We start from the raw sequence: 17874 nt of genomic DNA on the forward strand, positions 1-17874 counted from the left end.
CGCCTCCTCCCGTCGGTGCCCGGCCCCGCCGCCATGCGCTGCCGCCGCCGGAGTTCGCCGCCGGCCACCGCATCTCCCCGCGTGCGCCCGCCAAGTTCGCCGCCCCGCCGCCAACCGCCGCCGGATCCGGCCGGATCGGGTCGTGAGCGACCAGATCCGGTCATCCCCGGCCTCCTCCGCCCCTTCCCGCACCTCGCTGGACTTCCCCGGCTCACCGGAGCTCCATTGCCGGCCGCGTTGACTTTCTCCTCGAGGTCGTTTTTTCCGTCTAAGTCCCTGTTTCAACAATATTTTTGTGCCTTGTTCATCATATCATAACTTGCTGCATACTGCTCCATTTTGTGTGTGTAATATGTCAAATTGTTCGCCTCAACGAGTACTTCATTTCATTCCATTGCACCATGTTCATTTGAGCTCATCTTGATGCCTGAATCATCGTTTCAAGAGTGCTATATGATGTTGTCTGCTGTCTGTTAACAGAACTTGCTCACTTGTCATTTTTGCCATGTTTGATGTGTGCATCCTATGAGGTTTATGTCTGCATGTGTTTTAAACTATGCCATGCCATCTTTACAGAGGTGCTTACCATGTATTTTTGTGATCAATGTGGTGACTAGCACAAGCACGCAAACTAGGCTTCGTGATGTTGCTGATTTTAGTCCCTGTTTTGCTGTTATTTTGATGCCATGTAAACATGATGCTACAGAGAGATCCATGCTTATTTTGAGATACTTCAGTAAGGATGTTTTGAACATATGGTTATGCTCTATCCATACATTCCCCTGGTTGCAATTATGTAGTAGTCTAGCATGTCATTTCCGTGCTCTACTTTTGCTACAAAATGTTTCCTGGCAGATTGTTTACATGTTATTCAATTTTGCCAAGGTTGTTGTAGTTGATCCTTGCATGCTATGAACTTGTTCTTACCTTGGTTTGTTTCATAAATATGTATTCTTGCTGATGCTATGCTTATCTTGTCATGCAATGACTTGTGGTGAGTGAATCAAGCTTGTTAAGTAGTGTACTCGCTGTTGCTGTTTTGCTAGTCTGAATCTGTTATTTCGTGATGCTATGTAAACCTGCTGCTACTAGTCATTCCATGCATAATCTGGAGATGTTCACTAAGGGTGTTTTGTTATACATGTTATGCTCTATCCATCCATGCCCCTGGTTGCATTTATAGCCTGCTGTAGCTTATTGTAATCTTGCTCCAAAGTTGCTAAATAATGTTGCTGTCAGCCTGTTAACATTAAGTTTAGTTGTTGCCATGATTGTTGTTAGTGATCCATGCACCCTATGGACTTGCTCTTGCCATTCTTAGCTTCATAAACATGTCTTCTTACTGTTGGTTGCCTTGTCATGCATTGTAATGCTATGTGATGAGTGGTACAAGCTCACCAACATGCCCACTTATCGTTGTTCCTGCCATGTTTGAATTTGTATTATAACTTGCTATGTTTACATGGGTGCCATCATATCTTCTGATCCTTTTTGACTCATGGTCAGTAAAGGACTTTTGTTCTATGAATTTAGTAGTATTATACCATGCCTTTGTTTGCCATGATAAGTTCCTGTATCATGTTGTTTGATAGCTCTAAACATTGCAACCTGATGTTATTTTCTGCAAAGTCTGAACTGTTATTATTTGCAATCTTGCCATGTGTGTTTGAGCATGTTCTAGTGATTTCTGGAGATAGCTCATTGTTCATGTTTTGTTATGCTTTACCTGCACATTATGCCCATGCCTTTTGTTTTCTTGTTGAGGTCCTGTAGCATGTTGTTTTGATGCTTGCAAGATGCCTAGTTGCTGTTTTGGACAGGTTGTTGCTATAACTTGTATAGAGTGTATGTGTGGAACCGTTGCTCCGTTTTGAGTGTGCTCAATATGAAACTTGCTTGTTTTTGCATGTAGTTTCATATTATCATTTTGCATTCACGTTTTTAGGTGTTTGCTTGATGTTTGTATGCATTTTGCATCAATGCCATGTTTAACTTGTTTTTCTCATATCTTCTAGGCCGTAGCTCCGAATTAAATGAACTTTATATGTAACTTGACTAGAATCTTGTGTAGATCACCTTGGTGCATCTTAACTTGCTGTTTAACAACTCGAACATAAGGTTTATTCATATCTGGACCCATTTCTAAATTTGCATATGAGGACTTACCGGAATTGTTATATGTTGTTCCCGGCCTCATTTAAACTTACCTTGATGTGTTTCTCTTGTTTGCATCATCCCTTGCCATGAGTAGCTTCATGTAGCCTTGTCATGCATCATACTTGTTTGTGCATCATGTCATGTTCATGTGTGGTGTCTTTACTATGTTGTGTGCTTGTTCTCGATAGTTCCCGTTTCGTTGCGATCGTGAGGATTCGTTCGTCTACGCTTGGTTCGTCTTCGTGGCTTCATCTTCTTCATGGACTCGTTCTTCTTCCTTGCGGGATTTCAGGCAAGATGACCGCTACCCTGGATCTCACTACTATCATTGCTATGCTAATTGCTTCGTTCTATCGCTATGCCGCGCTACCTATCACCTGTTTATCAAGCCTCCCAAATTGCCATGAACCTCTAACCTTTGACACCCTTCCTAGCAAACCGTTGCTTGGCTATGTTACCACTTTTGCTCAGCCCTCTTATAGCGTTGCTAGTTGTAGGTGAAGTTGAAGATTGCTCCATGGTGGACAGGATTATGTTGGGATATCACAATATCCCTTATATTATTAATGCATCTATATACTTGGTAAAGGGTGGAAGGCTCGGCCTTATGCCTGGTGTTTTGTTCCACTCTTGCCACCCCTAGTTTCCGTCATACCGGTGTTATGTTCCCGGATTTTGCGTTCCTTACGCGGTTGGGTGATTTATGGGACCCCTTTGACAGTTCGCTTTGAATAAAACTCCTCCAGCAAGGCCCAACCTTGGTTTTACCATTTGCCTCACCTAGCCCTTTTTTCCCTTGGGAGTCGCACTCTCGAGGGTCATCTTTATTTTACCCCCCCGGGCCAGTGCTCCTCCGAGTGTTGGTCCAAACTAGAGCACCGTGCGGGACCATTCCTTGGCAACTTGGATTCGTCGGCTCCTGTACACTTAGCTTATCCGGTGTGCCCTGAGAACGAGATATGTGCAGCTCCTATCGGGATTTGTTGGCACATCCGGGCGGTCTTGCTGGTCTTGTTTTACCATTGTCGAAATGTCTTGTAAACCGGGATTCCGAGTCTGATCGGGTCTTCCTGGGAGAAGGTATATCCTTCGTTGATCGCGAGAGCTTATCATGGGATAAGTTGGGACACCCTTGCAGGGTATAATCTTTCGAAAGCCGTGCCTGCGGTTATAGGTAGATGGGAATTTGTTAATGTCCGGTTGTAGATAACTTGACACCAGATCCGAATTAAAACGCATCAACCGCGTGTGTAGCCGTGATGGTCTCTTTTCGGCGGAGTCCGGGAAGTGAACACGGTTTTGGGTTATGTTTGACGTAAGTAGGAGTTCAGGATCACTCCTTGATCATTGCTAGCTTCACGACCGTTCCATTTGCTCTCTTCTCGCTCTTATTTGCGTATGTTAGCCACCATATCATGCTTAGTCGCTGCTGCAACCTCACCACTTTACCCCTTCCTTTCCCTTTAAGCTTTGCTAGTCTTGATACCCATGCTAATGGGATTGCTGAGTCCTCGTGGCTCACAGATTACTACAACAACAGTTGCAGGTACAGGTTATGCGTTGATCATGACGCGAGAGCGATGCTTGCTTGCGTTGAGTTCTTCTTCTGCTTCTTCTATCAGGGGATAGGTTCCAGGTCGGCAGCCTGGGCTAGCAGAGTGGATGTCGTTGAGTTTCTATTTGTGTTTCATCCGTAGTCGGATGTTAATCTTATGTAAGTTGTATTATTGTATTCGTGTGGCATTGTATGCCTCTTGTATGTATCCCCATCTATTATGTAATGTTGATGTAATGATATCCACCTTGCAAAAGCGTTTCAATATGTGGTTCTATCCTTGGTGGGACCTTCGAGTCTCTTTAGGATAGTATCGCATATTGGGCGTGACAAGTTGGTATCAGAGCCTCGACCGACCCTAGGAGCCCCCTTGATTGATCGTGTAGTCTGGCCGATGTTGAGTCTAGAATAAACTGTTTTCGGAGTCTAGTTATATCGGAGAGTAGGAATTCTGTTTACTCCTCAGTCCCTTCGTCGCTCTGGTAAGGAATCTTGACATAGGTGTTTTGAATTACTCCTCTTCCCCTTCAAATTTTCTTTAGGATCACGCAATTGGTTTTCCGATCGTTGACTCTCAGCTCTTTTCATCCGGTGCATTTCTCGTCAAGTTGACTCGAGCCTCTTCATCAGTGAGTTCATTCCTTAGTTGTTTTCTTTTCCCACCCGCCCCCCTTCTTCTTCTCGGAACCGGAGTCCATAATCGAGTATCCATCCTACTCATGTGAAGTTTTTGCTCTCTCTCCTCAATGATTTTGTTTTCTCTTCAAGATATTCATCGATTTCCCCTTCCAAGTGGCCTTTGTTTTCCCGCACTCCCACCCTTTTTCTTCCCGGAGTCTGAGTCTCTTGCGACCATCAATTTCATCCGTGTGGAGCCTCTTCAGTATTTCCTAAATTATTTCAACCGGTGAATTCTCGTCTCGTTCGTCATTCTTCATCCCTTTCTTTCTTCCGGTGCACTCAATTCAAGTTTTTTTCGGGTTGATCACATTCTTTTCTAGGATCAAGTGTTCTCCTTGCTCGTTCGTCTCTCGCCAATTTATCCTCCCGGAGTGCTCAAGACATCTCAGGAGATTCGTTTGTGTTCTAATTAATTCGAGGTTGTCACCTCATTCAAATATTTCAATTATTCCGGTGCATCATCTATCTGTTCAACTGTCACACCCTAGCTAGTCATGCATTAGAGTGTTGCATCATGTTTACTCTTTCATCAGAAACTTGAAATGGGGATGACAGAACCCCCAGTCCCCTCTGAAACCAACTAGGGTTACTAAAATAATTTTCAATGAACCTGAAATGCCCTTCTAAAATGCCCATCATTTTTGTCTTGGTTCAGAACCTCTGCCAAAAGTGGTGCACATTTTCCTAGGCCATCCTAGGGTTTTTGAATTAAATCATAAATATTTGAATTTGGGCATTTAAAATTATATAAAATATTTAAATGCTCAAATATCTCCAAACTAAAATGTTTCATGTTGGAAATAATCCAACTATGGGCTAGGAATAGCTTGGTGATTTTTGAAGTTGCCTAGGTATTTTATTAAATTCAACAAAGTTGCAGTTATATTAAATAAAAACAGAAACAGAAAAAAGGGGAAAACTTACCTGGCGCCACCGCAGGCCCACCAGCCAGCCCACCTGGTCGGCCCAGCCCGGCCACCGCTCCAGCGAGCTGCTTGGCTCGCCAGGCAGGCAGCCAAGGTGCTCGGCGGCGGCACCGCAGCTCGCCACGCAGCTGCACGCCGCCCTGCCTCCCCCTCTCGCCGCCCTGATGGCCTGGACGAGCTCCACGTCGCGCCCCGACCCTCCTGGACATCTCCATTCGCCCCCAGTTCCTCTCCCTCACGCTCCCACGCCATGGCCGACGCCACCGTCGCCGCACCTCCGCCGTAGCCGTGCTCCCCTTCGTCTCCACGCCGCGCCACCGTGTCCAGAAGCTCTGCCGTCCTCCACTTCTTCGAGCTAGTCGAGCCCCGAGCGCTCGCGTGCCCCGAAGCCGCCGCACCAACCTCGCCCGAACCGCCATCGCCGGAGATCCCCTTCGCCGTCGCCGCCGCAGCAGCTCGTCCCCGACCACGCCGTCCTCTCCATCAAGACCGCAGTGAGCTGGGCTAACTTCCCCTTCCTCTCTTTCTCTCTCTCGTGCACCACAGCGAGCACACCAAGCTCACCCGCACGCGCCGTCGCGGACCTCGTCGCCGACGTGCTTCCGGCCACACTTCGGCCACAAGATGGTGTCCATCTTACTCACCGAGTCCCACAACACCTAGCTAGCCACTCCACGAGCCTCACCGACCCCTCTAGCGCCTAGTTCATCTTCGACCGAGCCCCGGTGGCCGCCAAAGTCGTCGCCGGCGCCAACTCCGGCCACCCCGACCCCAACGGACTCCGCCAAGAGCTGCGGTTTGTCCTCAGCTCCACTCCGGTGGTCTCCGCGGCCCATTTGGTGGCCGAAATTGCCAAAACCACTCCCGCCGCCGCGTCGGGCTCGCCGGCGGCTAAACGCCGGCGTCGCTGGCTTTGACTTTGACCACGGGTGGGCCCTGGTTGACTCCCCTGAGTCAATGACAGGTGGGGCCCAGCCCTGTTAATTAAACAGGATTAGTTTTAATTAAATTTTAATTAAAATAACCACCCTGACATGCGGGACCCACTGTCAGGTTTGACCCAGACCTGTTCCGTTGACCTGCTGACGTCACACTGACGTCAGGCTGGCGCAGTAATTGATTTTCTGGATTTAATTTAAATCAGGAAATTCCAGAATATTATTTAAACTTCAAAAATTCATAACTTTTATTCTGAAACTCCAAATTGGACAAATTATATATGAAAAATGATCAGAAAAATCCAATCTATCCATCTGTACTATTTTCATGCATGATCAAACAAGTTAAATTGATGTTTTAAGCAGAACAAGGAAAAGCACTTTAAAAGGCCATATTTGAATTTGAAATTTGAATCCTTGATTCAAATTTGCTCAAACCCTTCTGGTTTTAGTTGCATTAGCCCAACACACTCATATTGCCATGTTTCATGCATGCATCATATTGTTGCACATTGTTTGGTGATGGTTGTGTATCGGTGTCCTTTGCGACAGGTTCTGCCTCCGAGGAGTACCGTGATTACCCTAACGAAGAACCGTATCAGTGCATCGAACCATCAGGCAAGCAACCAACCATTTGATCATATCGATACAATCCCATGTTCTCGCTCCTGCTCTTTTTTACTGCATTAAGACAACGCGTTTCAAACTGCTGTGTGCTACGGTAGTTGAACCCATTTCCTCTGCATGACCTGTCATTGCCACAGTAACTAGATGAAACCCACTAGCATGTGTAGGAGTTGTTTGAGCCATATGTATGTGTTGTTCCTACCTTGCTATGCCTGCTATGCTTAGAGTCGTGTCAGGTCTGGTTCATCTGGGTGATGGGCTAGAGTGAAATGTTTATCTCGGTAATGAGAGTGGTGTGGTGAACACGATTTGGTAAAGGTATCGATGAGAGGCCATGTAGGAGTACATGGTGGGTTGTTTCATTGAAGCCGACCTTAAGCACTGAGATCTGTATGCGTGATTTAAGATACATCTACTACCATGCATTGGGCCCTGAAATATGACCCCGCTCGGCTTCTTATTCACCCTAGCTCTCTGTCCAGGAGTTGCAAGTAGTTTCTGGTGTTTGTAGCCTACTGGAGGCCGTGGACAGCGCTGACCGTAGGGGTGGGCTGTGATGCGGTAGGTACGTGGCACGGTGTACCGAATACCCGTTAGGTATCTCGGGAACCCTGTTCACATCGTTCGGGGCCGTATGGGAAACCCCGGCCGGACTCCCTGCGGATGGAACCTGAATAGGCGATAAACCTGGACTAGAAGCTTAAGTGTTTAGGTAGGTCGTGGTCTACACCCACGTCGGCTTTCGCTTGAAGTCTGCCGAGCACATGTCGTGTGCAGACGCTAAGTGGTGGAAACATGTATGAAGAAGTACACCCCTGCAGGGTTATCATAATCTATTTGAATAGCCGCGTCCGCGGTAAAGGACTACTTGGTTGCCTATACAGTTCATAGACAAGTAAATGGAAACTGTTAAAAGCCTCAAGATAAGTGTGAGTGCCGAGGATGGCTCTTCCGTAGGAAGACGGAGGCGAATCCTCGGTAGTGTATTGAAGTGGTGAGTAGTGGACTCGTGTGCGCAAAACCATTTCAAGATTGGAGTATCGTAGGATAGTCTAGCCAAGAGTCAAAGCTGGCTTGCTGCAATAACTCCACCAACCCTTCTTGATAATATGCATGTATGTAGGATCTGATGTAAGTCTTGCTGAGTACCTTTGTACTCATGTTGCTATAATCTACATTTTTACAGAAGACGCTGCAACCCCTTCTGATGGGTTCTATGTAGACGTTGACATCAACGAGTAGGCTAAAGACCCAGGTGGTGACCCTGAGCTTGTGAAGGACCACGTAGTATAGTTAGGCTTTCCAAGCCTCTTTTATTTTACTAGTTGTCTGTACTCAGACAAGTTACTTCCGCTGCTGGTTTGTATGACTGTATGACTTGTATGTTGGGTCGTGAGACCCGTACCTGTGTGTATGTTATGTATGGCTCCCTGAGCCTTAAATAAAGTACTTGTGTCGTAGAGTCATGTTGTGATGCTTCGTTGTAATTGCACATATCGAGCATATTGTGTGTATGATTGAAATGCTTGGTATGTGTGGGATCTGACTATCTAGTTGTTTATCTTTAGTAGCCTCTCTTACCGGGAAATGTCTCCTAGTGTTACCGCTGAGCCATGGTAGCTTGCTACTGCTCTGGAACACTTAGGCTGGCCGGCATGTGTCCTTCTTCGTTCCTGTGTCTGTCCCTTCGGGGAAATGTCACGATTTGAGTACCGGAGTCCTGTTAGCCCGCTACAGCCCGGTTTACCGGAGTCCTGCTAGCCCAGTGCTACAGCCCGGACCCACTTGCTGATGACCGACACGTTCGAAGCTGGGTCATGGATGCCTGTCCCTGTAAGTCTGTGCCACTTTGGGTTTACGACTAGTCATGTCAGCCCGGGCTCTTTATCATATGGATGCTAGCGACACTATCATATACGTGAGCCAAAAGGCGAAAACGGTCCCGGGCAAAGGTAAGGCGACACCCGTGGGGATACCGTGCGTGAGGCCGCAAGGTGATATGAGGTGTTACCGGCTAGATCGATGTGACATCGAGTCGGGGTCCTGACAGCGTTGGTATCAGAGCCGGACTGCCTGTAGGTTCTCCGAGCCAAACTGGTCGATGTTGAGTCTAGAAATTCTTTAGTTATATGTAGGGGAATTGTTTGTGGGTTGGAACATAAGGCTCTTTTTACTCCTTTATCTTATGACATTCTGATCTAAGTCAGTCCATTCTTCCACCGGGGGATAAGGAATTAGGATCTGTTCTCTCTATCAGGATCACGTGTTACTAATCAGTAGTACCTTATAAGTTTGATGGATACAAGCCTAGTTCAGTTCTACTACCACCTTATGTTGTTAGAATGGATTCAGAACCTTGTTATGATGATGATGAGTGTGTATGTAATCCTTTGTCAAATGTCTCAAAATCCTTCTTGAGCATTTACAGCTGTTATGCTGCCGAAATTTTGCTAGAAATTCTAATGCCCTTGCATTATGATTGTGCTTTCAGATGGCCACTCGCGACCTCAATCAAGTGGTTCGCCTGACTCGATGCCTAGATGTACCCGGCCATACTGCCAAGTTGGTCAGGGTAATGACTGAGGCTGGATACCGCTGGTATCCTGAGTACACGGTCGAAGAGCAATTCCGAGACTTTAATCAAAGCCAGTATCTCTGCACTATCAGGATATTTCCATCTTATCCTGGATCCACCGAGCCTCTTCACTGCTCCTATGGACTCGGGGTTACTATTGAGATGGCGGTGCAGGACGCCGCCTACTCTATGATGACCATTATGCGAGTCAGATCTGGTATATTTCGGGACTCTGATTTCCGGTATATGCCAGGATCACTTCCGGGAGCACAAGGGTATCTCCAGGCTATTTATGCTGACCCCACTCAGGAGGATTCACGGACTCGCACCACTGCTGAGATGCTCGAGGATAAGGACCGTGAAAATCGGGCCTTGAGGTTAGAGCTCTTCAATACCCGTGCTGACCACTGGGCCACTTTGACTCGGTTCGCACCGGCGGTGCAAGCTGGATTCTCAGATATGCGCGATCTCTATCCTGTGAGATCTGCTCTGCCAGACGTGATGGTTTGGCGTGATGTAGGAGGCATCACCCCACCTCGCGGTCCCCGCAGGCCACCGTTTGTTGGTCCAAGGCCTCATCCTAGCCCCTATGGTCCACAAGCTCCGCGAGATCGTCTGTTTCCGGATGATCATGTTGAGCTCCCAGGATATGGAGGTGACTTCTACGAGGACTACTACGGATCGGTCTGAGTTAGTGGTAGTATCACTAGTTCGCACTAGCTGTGTCATCTATCGTCCCGCGTGACTCGGGGGATATGACCTAGTTTGTACTCTTTCCGGAGGTGTAGAAAAATAATGTATAGGAGCTTGGGATGCCTCCGATGAGATGTAATCCTCTTTTCACCGTAATAGTACTTTGTTTGGTCTTGTACTAAACCCTGTATGGTGTGTATGACGATGGAATAAAGAAGCAGTTTCTGTATCTACCATGTCATACGGATGATCATCTTGCATTTCGAGTTATTCCTTACATTTTTATCCTATGTCGGAATTTTATCATCCTGACTAAATCATTGTCTTGTTTACCTAGGATGGTCAACACGCGCGCTAACCCTGCTTCTCAAGAGCAGGCCGAAGGCAGTGAAGCCAGGGATGCAAATCTGCCTCATCCTCCTTCACTAGCCGAGGTTATGATGGAAGCTGAGAGAAACAAGCGGGAGACCAACCGTTTGTTAGAGCGTATTGAACAGAACACGGCACACCATCAGAGGACTAATGTGGTGTCACTCAGTGATTTTATCAAATTACATCCACCCACGTTCCACCACTCCGTCGAGCCTCTCGACGCTGATGACTGGCTTCGCAGTATCTCTCACAAACTGCGTTCCGCGCTGGTAGCGGAGGCTGACAAGGTCACCTTTGCTGCATATCATCTTGAAGGCCCCGCCAGTCTATGGTGGGAGAATTATGGAGCTATGCGCCCAGCGGGCCATGTCACTACTTGGGCTGAATTCAGCGAGGCTTTCCGTGAACATCACATTCCGGAGGGTCTCATGGACCGTAAGCGTGAAGAATTTTGCAGTTTCACCCAAGGCCGACTTTCTGTGGATGCTTACAGCAGGGAGTTTGGTAACCTCGCACGATATGCAACCGAGGAAGTTTCTACTGACGCCAAGAAGCAGGCAAGGTTCCGTAAGGGCCTTAGTCCTGAGCTTCGCCGCGACCTCCGTCTGCATGAGTGCACATCCTTCCAGAAACTTGTCAACAAAGCCATCAGTGCTGAAACTGGTCAGACTGACTATGACGCAACACGCAAGCATGGCCGTGACATGGGTTCCTCATCCGGTGCTGGTCCTCAGAAGCGCCGCGTGTGGGTACCCAACACCGCCCTGCCACCCAGGTTCACACCGAGGCCATCTTTCCAGGCGCCTCGCCCTGTCCAACAGTCTGCACCGGCCAAGCCCTATGGGGGTCCATCTAACAATGCTCCTCCATGTACCAGTTCCATGACTTGTTTCAAGTGTGGGGAATCTGGCCACTATATGCGTGAGTGTCCCCAGACCAACCCCAATCAATCTGCTAAAGCTGTTGGCCGTGGCAAGCCGACAGGAAAAATATTCCACGCCAAGCCGGTCACCGCTTCACGTGGCCATGTCAACTGTATCTCTGCCGAAGAAGCTCAAGAGGATCCCAACGTCGTTCTTGGTACGCTTCTTGTTAATTGCCACCCGGCATCTGTTCTTTTCGATACAGGAGCCTCTCATTCTTTTATATCTGAAAACTATGCTCGCTTGCATAACGTCACATTCGGTGATATGCCAACCTCTATGGTAATTCAAACTCCGGGATCCAAATGGCAAACTTCTAGAGTAAGCCATGGAAATGAAATCCAAGTCGACAGACTTGTTTTCCTCGCGTCTTTGATAGCCCTTAAATCTTCAGATATTAATATCATTTTGGGTATGGACTGGATGTCAGCTCATCAAGCCAAAATTGATTTCTTCTCTAGGACTGTTCAACTCACCCATCCTTCGGGGAAGATAGTCAATGTCTTGACCCGAATAGCTAAGCGACAATTATATTCTCTTAACGCCAGCCCTTTGCCAGACCTTGAGGACGTTCCGGTAGTCCGTGACTTCCCGGATGTCTTCCCAGAAGAATTGCCAGGTGTTCCACCTGACAGGGATGTTGAGTTCGTAATAGACCTCATTCCAGGAACCGTTCCGATTGCTAGAAGACCTTATAAGATGGCACCCTTAGAACTAGCCGAGCTTAAGAAACAACTCGATGAGTCCTTGAAAAAGGGTTTCATCCGCCCTAGTTCATCTCCGTGGGCTTGCCCCGTCCTATTCGTCAAGAAGAAGGATGGTACGGACCGGATGGTTGTAGATTACCGACCTGTCAATTTGGTCACAATCAAGAACAAATATCCGCTTCCCAGGATCAACGACCTGTATGATCAGCTCGCTGGATCCTCAGTCTTCTCCAAGATGGATTTGAGGTTGGGCTACCATCAAATCAAAATCAGAAACGGGGACATTCCTAAAACGGCCTTTGTTACTCGTTATGGGCAATACGAGTACACCGTCATGTCCTTCGGATTAACCAACGCTCCAGCCACCTTTTCTCGGTTAATGAACTCAATCTTCATGGAGTATTTGGATAAATTCGTCGTGGTTTACCTCGATGATATACTCATCTACTCCAAGAACGAGGAAGAACATGCCGAACATCTAAGGCTAGTGTTGAAGAAACTTCGAGAGCATCGCCTTTATGCCAAATTTTCTAAATGTGAATTCTGGTTGTCAGAAGTGACCTATCTGGGTCATGTAATATCTGGTAAAGGTATTGCTGTTAACCCTGAGCGAGTTCAAGCCGTCCATAATTGGACTCCACCTGAATCGGTCAAGCAAGTTCGGAGCTTTCTGGGTTTAGCGAGCTACTGTCGTCGCTTTGTCGAGAACTTCTCCAAAGTTGCCAAACCTGTAACCGAACTCCTCAAGAAAGATAAGAAGTTCGAGTGGACTCCACAATGTGAGCACAGCTTTCAGGAACTGAAAAGACGCCTGACCTCTGCTCCCGTACTGGTACCGCCAGACTTCTCCAAGGACTTTGTTATCTACTGCGACGCCTCGCGACAAGGACTAGGTTGGATTCTCATGCAAGATCGACATGTAATTGCTTACGCTTCACGGCAATTGCACCCACATGAGGAGAATTATCCTACTCATGATCTAGAGCTTGCAGCCGTAGTCTATGCACTTAAGACATGGCGACATTACCTCCTCGGTAATCGTTGCGAAATATTCACTGATCACCAAAGTCTGAAGTACATCTTCACCCAACCGGATTTGAATCTCAGGCAAAGACGTTGGGTCGAGTTGATCACAGATTTCGACTTAGGAATAACTTACACCCCAGGAAAAGCCAACGTCATGGCTGATGCGCTAAGTCGTAAATCTTATTGTAACAACCTGAAGTTACAACAGAGTCAACTGCTTCTCCATGAGGAATTTCGGAAGCTTAACCTTCACATTGTTCCTCAAGGTTTTCTTTCCACCTTGGTGGCGAAACCTACTCTTACGGATCAAATCATCGCTGCCCAAAAGCGAGATAAGGGAATATCTAAAATCAAAGAGAACATTGCTAGCGGAGGTGCTAGTTGTTTCTCCACAAATGATCATGGTGTTGTGTACTTTGAGAACCGTCTAGTGGTTCCCAAGAACCAGCATCTACGGCAGTTGATCCTTAAGGAGGCTCATGAATCTCCTCTCACCATTCATCCCGGTAGTACTAAGATGTATCAGGACCTACGCCAGAGGTTCTGGTGGACTAGGATGAAGAGAGAAATTGCTCAGTATATTGCTAATTGCGACGTCTGTCGTCGTGTAAAAGCAGAGCATCAACGGCCTGCTGGCACCCTTCAACCCCTAGCTATTCCTGAATGGAAATGGGATAAAATTGGTATGGATTTCATTACCGGTTTTCCCAGGACTAAGAGAGGGAATAATGCTATCTTCGTCGTGGTCGATCGTCTTTCCAAAGTAGCCCATTTCTTACCTGTTCGTGAGAGTATAACCGCTAGTCAGCTGGCAGACTTATACATCTCCCGAGTGTCTCTCCATGGTGTTCCTTTGGAAATTAACTCGGATCGAGGAAGTCTTTTCACCTCTCGATTTTGGGAAAGTTTCCAAAATGCTATGGGAACCCGTCTCTCCTTTAGCACCGCCTTCCACCCTCAGTCGAGCGGTCAAGTGGAACGCGTCAACCAGATTCTAGAAGACATGCTTCGAGCCTCTGTTATCTCATTCGGAATGGATTGGGAGAAGTGCCTTCCATTTGCCGAATTCGCTTATAACAACAGCTATCAATCTAGCTTGGGTAAAGCCCCTTTTGAAGTTCTCTATGGACGACGGTGTCGAACACCCCTTAACTGGTCAGAGACCGGGGAAAGACAATTCTTTGGCCCGGATATGATTCAGGAAGCAGAAGAACAAGTTCGCATCGTTCGTGAAAAGTTGAAAACAGCCCAATCTCGTCAAAAGAGTCAATATGACCGAAAACATAAGGCTATGACTTTCGAGGTTGACGAGAAGGCTTATCTTCGGGTCACCCCTCTGAAGGGAACCCATCGTTTCGGTATCAAAGGCAAATTGGCTCCTCGTTACATTGGACCTTTTCGCATTCTCGCCAAACGAGGAGAAGTTGCCTACCAGTTGGAACTACCTCCGCACCTCTCCAGAGTCCACGATGTCTTCCATGTTTCCCAACTCAGACGTTGCTTCTCGGATCCTATCCGTGGAGTAGACTACGAAACACTTGATCTCCAAGATAATCTTACATACCGAGAGTACCCCATTCGTATCCTCGATCGGGCCGAGCGTACCACTCGACGTCATAATATCAAGTTTCTCAAGGTTCAATGGTCGCACCATTCTGAGGATGAAGCAACTTGGGAAAGGGAGGATCGTCTTCGACTCGAGTACCCCGCCTTCTTTCCGGAGGAACCCAAATCTCGGGACGAGATTCTTTTGAGTGGGGGTGAGTTGTCACACCCTAGCTAGTCATGCATTAGAGTGTTGCATCATGTTTACTCTTTCATCAGAAACTTGAAATGGGGATGACAGAACCCCCAGTCCCCTCTGAAACCAACTAGGGTTACTAAAATAATTTTCAATGAACCTGAAATGCCCTTCTAAAATGCCCATCATTTTTGTCTTGGTTCAGAACCTCTGCCAAAAGTGGTGCACATTTTCCTAGGCCATCCTAGGGTTTTTGAATTAAATCATAAATATTTGAATTTGGGCATTTAAAATTATATAAAATATTTAAATGCTCAAATATCTCCAAACTAAAATGTTTCATGTTGGAAATAATCCAACTATGGGCTAGGAATAGCTTGGTGATTTTTGAAGTTGCCTAGGTATTTTATTAAATTCAACAAAGTTGCAGTTATATTAAATAAAAACAGAAACAGAAAAAAAGGGGAAAACTTACCTGGCGCCACCGCAGGCCCACCAGCCAGCCCACCTGGCCGGCCCAGCCCGGCCACCGCTCCAGCGAGCTGCTTGGCTCGCCAGGCAGGCAGCCAAGGTGCTCGGCGGCGGCACCGCAGCTCGCCACGCAGCTGCACGCCGCCCTGCCTCCCCCTCTCGCCGCCCTGATGGCCTGGACGAGCTCCACGTCGCGCCCCGACCCTCCTGGACATCTCCATTCGCCCCCAGTTTCTCTCCCTCGCGCTCCCACGCCATGGCCGACGCCACCGTCGCCGCACCTCCGCCGTAGCCGTGCTCCCCTTCGTCTCCACGCCGCGCCACCTTGTCCAGAAGCTCTGCCGTCCTCCACTTCTTCGAGCTAGTCGAGCCCCGAGCGCTCGCGTGCCCCGAAGCCGCCGCACCAACCTCGCCCGAACCGCCATCGCCGGAGATCCCCTTCGCCGTCGCTGCCGCAGCAGCTCGTCCCCGACCACGCCGTCCTCTCCATCAAGACCGTAGTGAGCTGGGCTAACTTCCCCTTCCTCTCTTTCTCTCTCTCGTGCACCACAGCGAGCACACCAAGCTCACCCGCACGCGCCGTCGCGGACCTCGTCGCCGACGTGCTTCCGGCCACACTCCGGCCACAAGATGGTGTCCATCTTACTCACCGAGTCCCACAACACCTAGCTAGCCACTCCACGAGCCTCACCGACCCCTCTAGCGCCTAGTTCATCTTCGACCGAGCCCCGGTGGCCGCCAAAGTCGTCGCCGGCGCCAACTCCGGCCACCCCGACCCCAACGGACTCCGCCAAGAGCTGCGGTTTGTCCTCAGCTCCACTCCGGTGGTCTCCGCGGCCCATTTGGTGGCCGAAATGGACAAAACCACTCCCGCCGCCGCGTCGGGCTCACCGGCGGCTAAACGCCGGCGTTGCTGGCTTTGACTTTGACCACGGGTGGGCCCTGGTTGACTCCCCTGAGTCAATGACAGGTGGGGCCCAGCCCTGTTAATTAAACAGGATTAGTTTTAATTAAATTTTAATTAAAATAACCACCCTGACATGCGGGACCCACTGTCAGGTTTGACCCAGACCTGTTCCGTTGACCTGCTGACATCACACTGACGTCAGGCTGGCGCAGTAATTGATTTTCTGGATTTAATTTAAATCAGGAAATTCCAGAATATTATTTAAACTTCAAAAATTCATAACTTTTATTCTGAAACTCCAAATTGGACAAATTATATATGAAAAATGATCAGAAAAATCCAATCTATCCATCTGTACTATTTTCATGCATGATCAAACAAGTTAAATTGATGTTTTAAGCAGAACAAGGAAAAGCACTTTAAAAGGCCATATTTGAATTTGAAATTTGAATCCTTGATTCAAATTTGCTCAAACCCTTCTGGTTTTAGTTGCATTAGCCCAACACACTCATATTGCCATGTTTCATGCATGCATCATATTGTTGCACATTGTTTGGTGATGGTTGTGTATCGGTGTCCTTTGCGACAGGTTCTGCCTCCGAGGAGTACCGTGATTACCCTAACGAAGAACCGTATCAGTGCATCGAACCATCAGGCAAGCAACCAACCATTTGATCATATCGATACAATCCCATGTTCTCGCTCCTGCTCTTTTTTACTGCATTAAGACAACGCGTTTCAAACTGCTGTGTGCTACGGTAGTTGAACCCACAGTAACTAGATGAAACCCACTAGCATGTGTAGGAGTTGATTGAGCCATATGTATGTGTTGTTCCTACCTTGCTATGCCTGCTATGCTTAGAGTCGTGTCAGGTCTGGTTCATCTGGGTGATGGGCTAGAGTGAAATGTTTATGTCGGTAATGAGAGTGGTGTGGTGAACACGATTTGGTAAAGGTATCGATGAGAGGCCATGTAGGAGTACATGGTGGGTTGTTTCATTGAAGCCGACCTTAAGCACTGAGATCTGTATGTGTGATTTAAGAATCAGCTACTACCATGCATTGGGCCCGAAACCAATGGACCCTCTCGGCTTCTTATTCACCCTAGTTCTCCGTCCAGGAGTTGCAAGTAGTTTCTGGTGTTTGTAGCCTACTGGAGGCCGTGGACAGCGCTGACCGTAGGGGTGGGCTGTGATGCGGTAGGTACGTGGCACAGTGTACCGAATACCCGTTAGGTATCTCGGGAACCCTGTTCACATCGTTCGGGGCCGTATGGGAAACCTCGGCCGGACTCCCTGCGGATGGAACCTGAATAGGCGATAAACCTGGACTAGAGGCTTAAGTGTTTAGGTAGGTCGTGGTCTACACCCACGTCGGCTTTCGCTTGAAGTCTGCCGAGCACATGTCGTGTGCAGACGCTAAGTGGTGGAAACATGTATGAAGAAGTACACCCCTGCAGGGTTAACATCATCTATTCGAATAGCCGTGTCCGCGGAAAAGGACTTCTGGGTTGCTTATATCAGTTCATAGACAAGTGAAAGTGGATACTCTAAAATACGCAAGATAAGCGTGAGT

Source organism: Triticum dicoccoides, chromosome 1B (assembly GCF_002162155.2).
Source record: "Triticum dicoccoides isolate Atlit2015 ecotype Zavitan chromosome 1B, WEW_v2.0, whole genome shotgun sequence".
NCBI lineage: Eukaryota > Viridiplantae > Streptophyta > Magnoliopsida > Poales > Poaceae > Triticum > Triticum dicoccoides.